Here is a 15,262-nt window from a genome sequence, read left to right as displayed (position 1 = left end):
CACACCTAGGTAGAAATATTTAAATAAATACCAAAATAATTATGAAAAAATCTTTTATTTAGGCCCTATATACAAAGAAATATTTACATACGCATGGGCCATAATATACTTATATATTTTATATTTTTGGCTCAACTAGCCCAATGACTAGCTAATTGAGGGTTTTTATTTCAGTAAGGAGATATGGGAAAAGTCCCCTAACTCACATGCACCTATATACAGTGAAAGGGTGAGGGTAACCACAGTGTTTGAGTGATTTGATAGGGTGAGATAACTCACTATGGAAATTACAAAGAGCCGAAAAAACGGCTATCAATAGCTCCAATGAAGTTTTTTCCTTTTGAGCTACTAACTCAGCCTGTGCGTTTTCCAATTGTTCTTTGAGCTATATGATCTCTTGAAATATTTGGGCTTGGATGGCCCTATGTCCTGATGTCAAGATTATTTATTATATTTCCCATGTGCTAGTTCTTCCTTGGTGGCTTTTGACTCTTCTAAACTTGTCGTTGGTGCTACTGATCTCAAAGGTGAGGTAGGTGTGTCTTGCATTTCTAAGAGTTGTGTTAGTGTATTTTTTACTACACCATACGATTCCCCAAGCTTTGCATTCTTTCGTTGCTCTGCTTCCAGCTTATCTTTCAGGGCATCCCTCTCTTCTTACATTTGACTATTTTCCTTGATGTGCTCTTATAGGATCAAGTAAAGGTTTTCCGTTTCTTTCTTTTCTTCCCTTAAATATTCTTTGATCTTGATGTGGATTTCTTGTAGCTCTTCCACTTGTTGAAGCCTCTGATTTTCTTCTTTCAATGTGAGTGTTTTTGCTTTGGCATCCTTTAGATCAAGCTCCCGTAGGCTGGTGATAGCTTTATGACACTTAAATTGTAGCTTCATGTGCTCTAAGTGTTCATCAACGTCAAAATCTTGAAAGAGCCTTGTCCCATCTTCAATGATAGCTCTTGAGCATGGAGATATTGGCCCTCTTTCAGATGTGATGCATTGCTGAGAGGTGCCAACTTGTGGCTATTTTTCTTTGGGTGTCTCCCTTTGCTTCTCTTGCTCCTAGTTCTTGGGTGGATCCTGCTCCGTGATTTTTGGTTCCTTGTCCTTGTGGTCTTCTTGTTGCTTTATAAACTCTTGTTGCTATGGAGGAACTTGTTGTTGGTTGGTCTCTTTTTCTATTTCCTCTTTCTCTTTGTCCTATGCATCATACATTGATGGTCTTTGTGGTTCAAATTATTTAAGGAAAGTATGGCTGACTTGTCATTGAAAACAATTAAAATTTTCGGCAAAAACGTCACAAAACACAACTACAGTGTATGGATGTATCGAATGGAGAACTTCTTGATGGGCAAAGGTGTATGGAATCTTGTCACATGTGAAGATGTATGTCCAAAATTGCCTCCAGATCCTTCAAAAGAGGAGAAAAAGAATATTGATCATGGATCAAGAAATCACAAAAAGTGTTACATTGGATCTCCATATGTATTTTGAAATGCTTAATACCTCGTATCAAGAAGACTAGTACACCAAAGGATGCTTAAGATTTTATACATAAAATGTAAGGTACAAGTGTTGACGTGCATAAGATTAGATTTAAGCAAAGCTTGCATGGAGTATGGCAAGAAAGCCATACAATAATAGAATATGTGGCTAAAATTACACAAATTTTGAAATATTTGGCATCCATAAACTACATAGTTGAATATGATGATCTTGTTTTGGTAATACTAAAAGGTTTAGAAACACAACATAAGTCATTATATACCTATATCTCCATGAGAGGTACTATGCATTACTTTGAGGAGTGGATTGCCTTATGTATAGTGGAAGAAGTGAAACTTGGTATCAATGCATCTACAAGTGGATCAAATAGAGATGCAGTTTTCTATCATAATCATGGAAGGGAAATCATACACAAGAAAGAGACAATGATCGTTTTCAAAGATTCTTGATGCAAAGAGAAGGTGGTTCTCTGCATAGATAAAGGGGGAGAGTCATGCCACAAAGTAGACGTGCTTTTATGCAAAGAGATGGACATTGTAACTATTGTGGCAGATATGGAGATTTTGAGAGAGATTGTTATCATAGACAAAATGAAATGCTTTGTGACGGTAGAAGTTATCGGATATCACAATACTCTCATTTGTTGAAAGAGGTGGTTATACTACGTGTATGAGTGTATGGGTTTTCTTATTCTCTACAAGGTTCAAGTGCTGCTACATTGTGGATATTATCTAAGATTTATATACATGTATATTGTCATTGCTAAACCCATTTATGGCCTTACACTCAATTTTTATGGGTTGATGAGCATGAGGAGTCATTTTAAAATTGCAAACAAGATTTATCTTCAAAACCTATTTTGAAGACTTTAGACTGGAATAAAATTCTCCATGTGCATGTTGATGCTTCAAATTTTTTTATTGGAAGCATATTGGCACAACCAAGAGAGGGAACCATGGACTTTCCCGTCTCATATGCTAGTAGACAATTGAACAAAGATCTAGAAAGAATCATACCAAGACAACAAAAAAAAAGGACTTGGAATGATGTATGATATCAAAAAGTTTAGGCACTACTTATTTGAAAATAAGTTTGTCTTCTTTGTGGACCTCCAGCTCTGTGGACCACCAAGCTCTACTTTATCTAGTCAACAAACCATGTACTATTGGGAGAATTGTATATGGTTCATCATCTTAGTAGATTTTGATTTTGGATTTTGATTTTAGAGTGGTTGTTAAAAAGGACACCACACATCAAAAAGATGATAATTTATCCAATATCACCTCAAGAGAACCTCCCAAGGGAATTGATGACGACTTTCTAGATGCATATCTATCCTTCATAGAGATGATTCCTAGATGGCCAAAAGATCTAGTTACTCCCATGATGATAGCACAAGTAGATCCACAAATTTCACTTCCTATAACAACACAACTAATTAAGTAATTGGATTTGTATCAAATGTTGGTAGAAAGACTATATCAAAAGAACAAAGATGAGATTTTACTTTTGTGCATAATCCCCAAAGAAGAAGCCAACTTCCTAAATCAAACTTACACAAAAGTAATGGGGATTCATTTTATAGTAGACTAAACATTGAGACGACTTACATTGTTAGGGGTTTACTGGATGAACATGAAAAGAGATGCTCATGCATATGTAAAAACCTCGTATGATGATTGCTCCCAATGTAAGAAAAGAGTAGCAATACCACATGAAACTTTGTTCCAAATATCTATTGCACTTATGTGGAGTACTTGATAAATATAAAATTTCTTAAAAACATGAGTAAACAAAGACAAAGACAAATAAAAAAACAAGTTGCAAATTGCACCATGATTGGCCGACAACTATATAGAAGAGGAAAGGACCAACAACTTAGACTAGGTGCTAACAAAAACATTCCTATCTTGAAACAAGCACATGAAATTCTAGCAAGGAGACAATTTCTCTCATGAAACTATAGCTATCTAGTAATTCTAATGGATAGTATATGGTGGCCAAATTTGTTTACAGATGTGAAAGAATTTGTCAAAATATGTGACTCTTGTTAGAGAGCTAAAATGCCACCTAGAATGGATAGCATGCCATTGTGAACAATGATGGGAGCAAGAGCATTTTCTCAATGGGGTATATACTATGCTTTAAGCAAGATTATTTGAAAAATGGGTTATAGGCTATGTTGGTCCTATATATAACCAATTGACAAGACTCAGGCATAATACATTATTGTAGCCAATGATTATCTGACCAAGTGGATTGACGCTAGAGCCCCCACCAGGAAGAATGATGCACAAACCATGCATGCGTTCTTGTACAAATGTATATTCACAAGATACAAAATTCTTGTTGAGCTCGTGAGTGATAGAGAGACACACTTCCTCAATGAGGTGATAGAAAAATTGTTGAATTAGTTTATGGTAATCCATCACAAATTTTCACCCTATGATCCTCAACCGAATTGACAAGCATAGCATATAAACAAAATCCTTAGCTATGTTTGTACAAATATTGTAAGATCTACTAGGAGATGGATTTCCATTCAGCTCTATGGGCTTATACTATTTCATCTAAAGCAACCATGAATGCCACTCCATTCAATTTAGTCTACGGACTTGATGCTATGATGCCAATGCAGTTTTTACTGCCAACACTTAGAGTTCCAAATGAACTAGAATGAAGGGGTCATGAACTATCAAAATGACAAAAAAACTTAGATCAACAAAGACTAGCAGTTTTTGCATACATCTATGCTTGGAAAAGGAAACAGAAATAGTTCTTTGACTCACATTTGCTACAAAAATCTTCAAACAAGGGGATCTTCTATTGGTCTATTTTTTAAAGCAACACATCTCTAAGTTTTTGTAAAAAGAAACAAGGTCCATTTGTGATCAAGAGTGTTTCACTAAGCGGGGAAGTTAAATTAGCCACTTTAGATGGGTAAATAATTGAAAAATGGATTAGTGGATGTTGTTGGCACAAGTATAATCTACCACTGACAAATGATCTCTTAGAAAGAATGCATGTAATAGAGGAATGCGGGATCAAGTGCCAGTAGGTCATTGAACAATCCCAGAGGAGGCTCACATTTGTGTTCTAAAGAGAAAAATGACCATTGGACCCATTCCAAAAATGCTATCGTGGTCAACATGCTTCAAGTACAAGCTCTACATTTCATGTAGGCCTTAGTAGAGGATGAATTAGAGAGTGATGATGAATGGCTAGATGGAATTGGAATGAGGATAACAATGACCCTCAAAGATGGATTCAAAGTCAAGGCATTAGCAGATACAAGTGCTATAATAAACACAATAAGTTAATCAACTTACAAAATGGAAACTAGTCAATCCTTCGAGTATTGCAAAGCTAAAGTGAAGTCATTCCATGAAGAATTTTATCCAACCTTTGGAAATTCAATATGAATGTCTCTATGTATGGATTTCTTTCCCACATATGTCTATTCTGGACTCCATACGAGCAGATGTATAAATATATGGTACTAGGAGTTCCATGGATGTGGAGATAAAAATTTGTCTAAGATTGAGATGCATAAGTTCTAGGACTGACACTCAAAGGCGGATAGTTGAAGGTACCATTTTCTTACATCAAGAAAGAGTTGAAGGCGAACCTATGGGCTTCAAAGTTGTCACAACAATGCGCAAGCACTACATCTATGTCAATTTTCAAACACAAGATCTATCCTCATAGAACAAGCATGCAAGGAACCAAAGAATATTGGGAACCAAAAGCTCAACTTCTAGACAATAAAAAAGCAAACAAAGTGGCTACAGACCACCAAAACTAGATCCAAAACCCAAAGGTAAGAAGAAAGTGTAACCATCTCAAACCAAGTGGGTGTGGGTGCCAAAGAAACAACCTAAAGCAAAGCAACCAACCAAATTGGTTTATAAGTGGATACTAAAAGTCACAATAGAGTCAAAGAAACTTGGAAAAATGGTTTACCAAAGCGGTAGCAATAATCAAAGCAACAACCACTATCTCAACAGTTTGATCAAATTGGCAAAGATGGTTGTTTGTTAAGGACTATCAAAGAGCAACCACAACTGCTCCAAGATCTTTTTTTCAAGAGAACTAAATAACAAAAAGTTTTGACATCAAAAACTCTTCAGCAATTTTCTCAAGGCCCTCCTCTTGCATAGCATAGTGTTAATTTAGAATGCATTGACCTCACAATCATGGTAGAGCCGGTCCGGGCTATGCACATACATGACTTCTTAACTCATGCACTACACTACCCGGTTTGTCATCCTAGAGGAATCCAGTTAGGAGGGGGGAGATATTCTGAATGCGGACTTAAACAAATGAAATTGGCTAGAAAAAGGACAAAATTTCAAGTGTTTGTATACAGAATTTATTGAAAATTCCCTTTTAAGTAAAGAGAATGGAAAAAATGTAATATGATAGCCTCTAGGCATGTATGTATAATGTTATATAATAGCAAAAGGCCAAAAATATTATAGTTTTTATTCTTTTTTGTGTCTTTTTACTATAGAAGTGATCAAAATGAAGTAATCCACAAAAATATACCCAAGAATAGTATTTATATGTGTTTCGGTAATTTTTTATTTTGATCTCTATTTTTTAAGTTGATCTCATTTTTTACCATTTTTTTTATAAAAAGGTGAAAAATAATCAATAAATATCAAACATGCTTAGATGAAAAAAAGGAAGGTACCCTAGTTATGAAAACAAAGAGAAAGACAATAATGTCAAATCTTGTTTGATTTTGATGATGGCAATAGGAGGCCTAAATTAGGCCCATGAGACCTGATTTTGCAAATCCTTCAGAAATGGGGTAATTGGAGACCAAATGGAGAGATTTTTGAAACGAAAGTATACCTTGTGATTTATTAGGACTAATTCAAAGGGTTGAGATAAAGTGAGAAGGGAAGCTAAGGTATGTATAGTTCTAGTAGGCCACAAAGAGTCTCATTTATACTTGTCATCTTTGGAGAGAGATCTCATAGGCTTCTTTGCGCGTGCCATTTGCAGCTCCTAGTGGATTCCATAATGCACAGTCTCATACGAAACATGAGGGGTAAGTTCCTAAGCTTTTAATAAGCTTATTTAGATGCACGTATGGGTTGAGGTAGCTCAGAAAAACCCTAGGTTATCAAAACCTTCCCAAGAGAGAACGATCGGAAAAATGAATGTAGCGACCGGCCCGATACACCAAACTCAGCCAGACTTGAAGGGGGCCATAGCATAGGCATATAGAACATTCCCACAAGCTTAGATGGTAATTTTGTTGGGGTCCGGGGGTTCTATAGATAATAAACCTATAGTGTTGGAATCTTGTTCTGATTTCATAGGAGGCTTCCCTCTAGGTGCTATAAACATTGCTCAAAAAATACACCACAGTTTCTCATTTTCAAAAGGGGCCCAAGAGGCACTTGTAGAAACCAAAATTCATCGAAAGCACATTCAAAACTTCATATGCATATGATCAAGGATAACAAGTGTGTATAGCCAAAATGTTAAAAAGTTGGAAAATTTGGGGGAAGATAATAAGCATGATTAATATCTTACTGCTCATAATTGCCCCAACTTCACAAAATTTGATACAGCTTGTTACACCATGTGATCACAAGCCCACCCACCAAGTTCAGATAAATTTGGACACCCAGTGTACTCCTCTTCATATTTAGACAATTTTAGAGCCATATGTTGCAAAATCACTCCCTCTCACTTCAATGATCCAATTTTTTACAAAAGAAAATGAGTGCTTATTCATGATGCCCTTAACCCAATGTAGTCCTCTTCATACTTAGTCGTTTAAAAGAGCCATTTTTTCCCAAAAATCAATCCCTCTCACTTCAACAATTCACATTTTTTCAAAAGAAAATTAGTGCACATTCATGATTCCCTTAACCCATGCATGAAGTTAATTCAAAAAATCATGCAAAAATCCAACTCTAGAAAATAAACACGCTTATTATCTTGCTTGATAAATTTTGTTCATATTGGCATTTTTTGAGTTGCGTTATGTTTACGTACCTTAAATAACAAGATTTAATCATCACAATAAAAATTCACAATTTCAGGCTTCACTTAAAGAGTTACACATATATCTTCACTTTAAGGTGTACCTAACAGGAAAAAATTTGTTTCCAACTCACATGCTCAATGCAGGCATCGTAAGAAAGAAGAAGACTTTGAAGAAAAGGCTACAAGTGCTTCCAACTTGGAGATAGATCGATCAAAGTAGCAAATAAGTTTTACATGTCCTAGGCTAAACTTGAAGAGAATCACATTGCTATTTCCCATGGAAGATTCAAGAATGTGGGCAACAAGGCAGTAGAGCTCCAACTCCTTCCAAACAAGATATATGATGTGGCCAAGGACCTATGCATAAGGGAAGCCAAAAGACAGTTTAGATTATTATAGCTCTATGAAATGGAGCAATGTGGTGTGGACCTGCAGAGATCTCATCAGCTCCTGAACTTCAATCAAGAGGATGGGACTGCCCCCATTATAAATTCAACAAGGGAATCTATATAGGTCAACATCACTAAAGACCTCATGGTTGACACTTTGAATCTAACCACCAAATGAATGTTAATGAGATCCAAAGAAAAGAAACGCACAAAAATATTCACGAAGAATGTAGGTGCTTCTATATTTTCTGATATGATACACAAACCTGTAGAACACCTCATCAGATTATATCACCAACACTTCATGTACATAGCAAAGAGACCCCCGATATATACTACACCCAACCATGCTATTACCTATGTCTTTACAAACTATGTTAAAGTCAAAGCAGCCTATGGCAATTGATCACACCGAGTATGTGCTCAATACTTTGAAGAGCACAAAGTAAATCCGTGGTGTGTCCTACAAAGGGGCTCCAAAAGTACTAATCATGATAGTTTATCATGCAATGGGAATGATCAACAAGGTACCACATGCACCAAATCAAAACACGTGGCTAATAATCCTTTTCCACTAGATCAAAGAGAAAGTTTATAGAGAGCTCCAAAGAACAAGGAGATAAAGAAGAGAAGATCAAGAATTTGATGGTAATGACCATGAAAAGAAGAAATTAGAAGAAAAGATCCCTTCAAAGATAAAAGAATAGAAGAAAATAGCTTCAAAAGGTAAGCAAAGAATGGACAAAGGAAAATCAAACACACAAGAGTGCCACCACTAGTGTGAATCAAGGAACCCTCTCAAAGGGCAGCTTTTTTGTGCAAAAGGAGAGAGAAGATTTTTATTTGGCAAGAAAATTGCAAGGAGATTTTGAAGAATACTAGCAACCCCACCCTTGAAAGCTCCAAACAAAAAAACCAATGATTCAACATACCATTGACCCATTGGCAAGGTTAGAATATCTTTCCAATCTTGAAGAAAGAACAAAGGCACAAAAAAACTCTCAAGAATAAGAACAATTAGCAATGGAGAAGCCCACCATTGTAGATGCATAAAAGGAACAAGGGACTACATTGGCATCTACAAAATCTGCAAAGGACAATACATATATACCTACCAAAGTAAAAGAAAATACACATATACCTACCAGAGAAAACAAATTGGCCAACCTTGTCACCTTTATAAGCAGCCCTTCTAGAAGGCAACTTGCCTGATGATATGCCTCTAGAACAAAGTTAGCAACTAGAGAATAGAGGAGCACCAAAGGTACAAAGTCCAAAAGAGGTGGTTCTAGACAAACACGAAGAAAAAGAGGACAATATATCTAAGCATGTGGAAGATCGAGAGGAGGCCAATACATCCACTACCAAGCACATGGCTCCTTTAGACAAAATAGAAGATTATGCAAAGCACATCCATTCTAGGGTGGAGCTACTAAAAACAAAAGCAAATATATACCAGCAAAGCATTCAAAACTTAAAGAACAGAGAGCATTATTGGACCACAAGAGTCAAGATTACTGATGCACTTCTCGATGATACAACCAATATGCACGCCCAATTAGAAGCATGAAGGACCTACTAGATAAGGATTGTTGGCACAAAGGAGAAGGTTGATGTCGAGCATGAAGAGAAGTCGCCAAAGCTGGACCTTCTTAGTGTGAAGCTTAGGTGAGTGAATATGACATCTCAAGTCAACTCTGCTGATATGCATTTGGGTTTGTACAAGTATGACAATGGAGATCAGATGCTCTACTATAAATGTGATGAGCCCTACATTGGAGAATTAACGGAGCAAAAATGCTTATATGTTTTCATGTATGAGGAAGGTGGAGATACCTAGGTGATGATGCTTGATAAATCTGGACAATGGTACTCTACCGTCAATCGTAAATAATTGAAGAGATATATGTACTTTGGAGGACCTCTTCATCAGTACTATGTCACCCCCAATACTCATAGACCAAATCAAAGGCCAAAAACCACGAGAACGGGTCCTGTCACTCGGACAAGAGTGGAAGATTCATTTCATTAAACACATTATGCAAAACCTACATCGATGGGATTCTTGATTTGGAGGGTTCCAATGACCATGGAATAAGGCTCCAGACAAAATTTATAGTGCAAGGGTTCCAGACACAAGAACCAAGGGTAGAGTCGCAAGATCTGAAGAGAGGGTAACTGACCAAACTCCCTCTAGAGCACCTATCAGTGGGTATGAGGCAAGAGATGTTGTATTAGGGGAGCCTAGAATGATGAGAATGGTAGCCAAATCATGTAGAGTGCAACCATCTCGAGTGGAAAATGTGTGCCCAAAAAGTACAACAGATTGCGAGATCCATATCTACATGTTTTCCTTTTTAAGCATGTCCTAAGAGTAGAACAAGTTGCAAATTTCCATATGCAGTATGAAGGATCTGGGTTGACATTGGAAAGAATGGCCTTGACCTGGTTCCAACCAAAGAACAATAGATATTTCCTAAATATTGATCAACTCTTGCGAGAGTTTGTGGAGGAATTCTTGAAAAGTGGAGTCAAGCACAATATAGTTTCTTAGATCTATGCTTTTAAGAAAAAGTAAAATGAGAAGGTGAAGGGAAGCTTCTCTTTTCTTCAAACAATATATTGAGAGATTTCCTACGTGAGAGTTACTACAAGATGAAGAACTATTAGTTCTCTATATATAGAACTTGAGAAATGAAACTCTCAAGAAGGCACTTAAAGGCATGCACAACACTTCACTAGGTCATGAGAGAGGTGTTGTTGGTGGTTGTGTTTCATCTTTGTTTGCCTCTCCATAAGTCTTGCAATTGTCAAAATAAATACAAAACATCTATCATTAGTGAGTCATCTACAAAATGTAGTGCTCCTACTTCAATCACACAAAATGTGATCAAGTAGTGGAGGAAGTAATTTGAAGGATGAATCAAGCTTACCAATAGAATCCCAACTTGCGATAAAAATAGTCACCAGTAGTGAATGCTCCAAAAGTATTGAAATGGTGCACAATTGAGCATAAATACACCAACCATGACACAACTTAGTGTTTTTCCAAATGGAATTATCTAAGGGGAAGGTCGTATGGACCTCGAGTGATGCAACAATTACCACCACTTTTGAGGTACCAAACAGGACCCAACAACGAGGCACACGGAGGAGACAAACCGCAACCTAACAAACCGCAACCTATGTTGGGCCAGTAACCACCTTTACCTTCAGATGAGTGGGCCATTGTTTCATACACATAGTCCGTACAAACACTCATGGGTCAGCAAACGATGCCACCGAAGGTGCATTACAAAGAGCCTACAAAAACTCATATGAGAGAGCTTGAGGGTGTAGCTTATGCCACTAAGGACTGTCCATTTTTGTGGACAAGCACAAATGAGGGTTTAGAACCCTCATATGTGGCTCAACCAACGAGAAACCAATATGGAATGGATAAAAACATGCTCATGTTCATAGCCAATAAAAATTACAAACCTAGAGGATATCCTCCTTAGATAGGAGAGCCAATGGGATCACCACCAACTACCCAACAGGAAGGTCCATGATATGAATATGGAGGTGACCATTGGGCTAGAGTTTGTTCAAAGAAGGACAAGAAACATAAATATTTGGGTTTTGTGATGGTTGTGGTAAAGAGCACTTGTTCCAACACTATGCTAAAAACCAATACAACAAGAGAAAAATGACAATGAATATATGTCATTGAAGTTTTACCTTGTTCTAAAGGATGAGTTAGAATCGGCAGTTCGTGTCCCAAGGTGGTAACTAGAGCTCAAGATTAGGAAGCAGCCACAGATAAGCCTGTGGTGGATGAGCTGAGTTTGAAAGCAAGTCAGTGAGGACTCAACAAAAATGATGGAAAGCAAAACCTGACCAAATCAAAGGGAAGAGGCTGAAGGAAAAGATGGACTTAGAGATGACCAAATGAGAAAACAACTCAAACACGAACAAGAGGATAACAAAAACATCAACGGAGCAGAAGTACCACAAACAATATTAGGAGGCTCAATCTTGGTTGAGAAAGTGAATGAGCACTTAGATGCTATGCTACAAGCCTATGAGGCAAGGCTAAAAAGAAATCAAACACTATAGAAAATATTGTTGACTTGTCTGCATCCTGGAATTGAAATCAAATGAATGGAGATGTACAAAAGACTCATCAAAACAGATCAATCTCTAGTACAACAAGAAAATTGAAAATCCCTGAGCAACTAGTGCATGTGCCAAAAAAGGAGGACGCCAATGCACTAAAAGAAAAAAACATGGGTGTACCAACAAAATCGGGAAATGAAGAACCATTGGCAAGGGTGGTTGCCAACACAAGGAATGAGTTAAAGTCTCATGAGGAATAGCCAATTCCTAAAGTGGATGAGCAGGCACAATCCTTATGGGGAACAATCTAAAACAAGAAAGACAATAAAGCCACGCTACAATCAGCACCAATCTCGCAGATCCACATGGACCATAAGATTTATCTTGGGGATATATAGTCATTGTACAAAGATGTAGGGATAGAAGTATCCGTAGAGAGAAAACTGAAAACTTTGAGGACTTTACTTCTTTTATAGGAGGGGAACATGAGACAAAATTGAAGGTGAGACTTGTGCCATGTCAATTGAATCCAAGTCCAGAGATGACTTACAAAAAAACCTGCATGAATTGATGTCTTTTGTAGAACTTTTAAAAATTAGACCACATTTATGGGGTCAAATGAGCAAAAACATGGAAAAAAAGGGGTTGAAAATTCCTCTATATGATAAACTTGTCATGAAAACATGGAAAAAACTCAGGTAAAGAAACCAAAAGAAAAGCCGTTACCAATGAGCAATGTGGGTGATTATTGCAAAGGAGAATAGGGAAACGCTACCTTACCACTTGAGTACAAGAGAGTTAAGATTATAAAAATACTACTAAGTGGGGCTAGGGTAGCCATTACAACAAAGGAAATCTAGGAGAAGTGAGGAATACCAGCTCTAAACAAAACATAGATGAAGTTGCATCTAGCGGACGTATTTGTAGAGAGCTCAGAGACCCTTAGGAATGCTTGAATAAATTATTATATCCTCTTGTGGAATTGAGTATGGGCATACTTTTTTTGTAGTAGACTTTGAAAAATACAACAACTTTGAGGTTATTTTGGGATGGCCATTCATGAGTCAACTCAAAATGGTTCAAGATTGGGGCTATGACTACCTCTACTTGAGGCACAAGGGAGTAACAACGAGGGTCAGCACAAAGGACCATAGTTACAGAGACATAAATCACACCCTGCTGGAAAAATTTGATGTATCTACGGACTTTGGAACACAACTACCTGCTTGGTTGATGAAGAAAGTGCATGTTTCACTACAACAAAAAAAGGTATTATCGAGTATCGCTTAACGTCGCTATATGCGTCCCTATAAAACTGTCGCAAAGAGCGTCGATATAAGCGTGGAAAGGTTTTATTGGCGACGCTGATAGCGACACGTAAATAGACGCATTTATAGACACAGATAGCGACGCGGATATCGACGACCATAATAGAAAAAAATTTCTTGGGCAGAGGGCAAGTAGCCTGGCCTATGCCCAGTGAAAAGATGGACACAGCCACCCCAGCCAGACTTCCTGCCCTCTGCCGAAGAAAGCGAGCAGCACCAAAATCAACCATGCTCCCGCAGAAATTTCGACAGAGTTCCCTTCATTTTTACATAAACTTTTCAAAAAAAACCATATCATGTATACGCCTCCTACATGCTATCCATGTAGGATCTCACATGAGATTTAATGCCAATGACCATAACGAACCATAACCATAACTTAAAAGCATAACCATAACGAACCATAACCATAACTTAAAACCATAACCGGCCATAACCACTTTGATCAAAACCATAATGCAGATAACCATAACCATAAACAAAATTAACAATAACCATAAGCATAACCAAAAAGTTAAACATAACCATAAACAAAACATGAACCATAAGTATGTCTATACAATAATAGGAGAAATAACCATGTCTATACAATGACAATGACAATAACCATAACCATAAGGAAAACAATAACTGTCTAAACAATAATCATAACCGTATATATATGTCTATACAAAAAAGAGACACAGAAGCGTGTCTGTGTCTCACAAAGCATATATATGAAATCCGGTCCACTGATGACTAGGTGTCACAACCTGCACATAGCACAACTCACAAAATTAGTATTGATATTACTTCACATATACTTACTTAATTAAATCAACTCACACATATTAACGTCTCACCTCAAGCGATCAGCGATACTGTAAGGCCTCCCAGTCTACAATCTCTCCTGAAGCATCAAGATCATTCAATCTTCATAGATACCTCTGCGATATCCATCTGACTCCTCCTGACGTGTCGGGGCTCTATGCATCGCAAGATTCTGCGTTTATACAAAAATCAAAGTAATAAGAATACATGATTCATTGCGTTTTAAAAAATGCCATAGTTAAGATTGGATTAGAAACTCACAAACTCATAGCGAAAGGTGTCGAAGCCTCTGTTGCAAAGATGAGATGTCCCCCTGGTCATCTGTCGTATCTGCGCGGCCTCACGCTGTTGTCTGAACCGCGTGTCCACCCGTTGTCCGCTCATCCTCCCTGATCTAAAGCCACGTCTCATGTGGGATGCCCGAAGGCTTCGACAAGCCGGTCCTGAAAGCCTTTCGAGCTACATCTCGTCGATGTTTCACGGTGTCCCTTGCAACATCCTTGATCCACCTCCTCGGAACAACGTTTGAACCCGGAGCAGGCTGGTACTCTCTCAGGATGGTCTCCACTATGTAATTGACTTTGTCCTTTTCCTGCTCACCCCAAGACGTCAGAATGCTGGTCCAAAACTGTAGCTCCGTGAGCTGGCGAATCCGCTGTCTCATCTCAGTCCCGACTCTATCTATGTCAACAGAACCATCTGCACATACAGTATAGAACTTGGAGGCACTAGGATCGTGTGCCCCCCAAGGTGTCCGAGGTGTGCCAAGAGGTGTGTCGAGGCGTAGTACCCATGCCTCTGGCTACCCAGTACTGAGAAGCGTCTGCCATCTGAGCAGGCGTCATCCGTGTAATGAAGCCCATGAATGCATCTGCACTCATAGAAGCAGGATTTGGAAACTAGTCTGCCATACTAAAGTCCTGCACAAAGAAAGTAAAATAAAGCGTCAGAACACAGTTGTTTAAATTAACTTTAAGCTTAATTTTAAATCAACATCTTCACACAAACACTTACAGGCCTAGGCCTCGACGAGTGGGGCATCATCGATAAGATCTTGCACCGTATCATCGTCTATCTCACCAACTCAAACTGGCAGATTGTCTTCATCCATTGCATCTTCATCTA

At 37.9% G+C, this 15,262-nt stretch overlaps 1 pseudogene; it reads left to right on the top strand.

Annotated features, from left to right (window-relative positions):
• The first annotated feature begins 1,248 nt into the window (after nucleotides 1–1,248).
• Nucleotides 1,249–1,952, top strand: LOC147448340 (uncharacterized; annotated as a pseudogene).
• Nucleotides 1,953–15,262: the final 13,310 nt, after the last annotated feature.

Source organism: Adiantum capillus-veneris, chromosome 11 (genome assembly GCF_014529385.1).
Source record: "Adiantum capillus-veneris isolate H3 chromosome 11, ASM1452938v2, whole genome shotgun sequence".
NCBI lineage: Eukaryota > Viridiplantae > Streptophyta > Polypodiopsida > Polypodiales > Pteridaceae > Adiantum > Adiantum capillus-veneris.
This window is presented reverse-complemented; position numbering and strand designations above follow the sequence as displayed.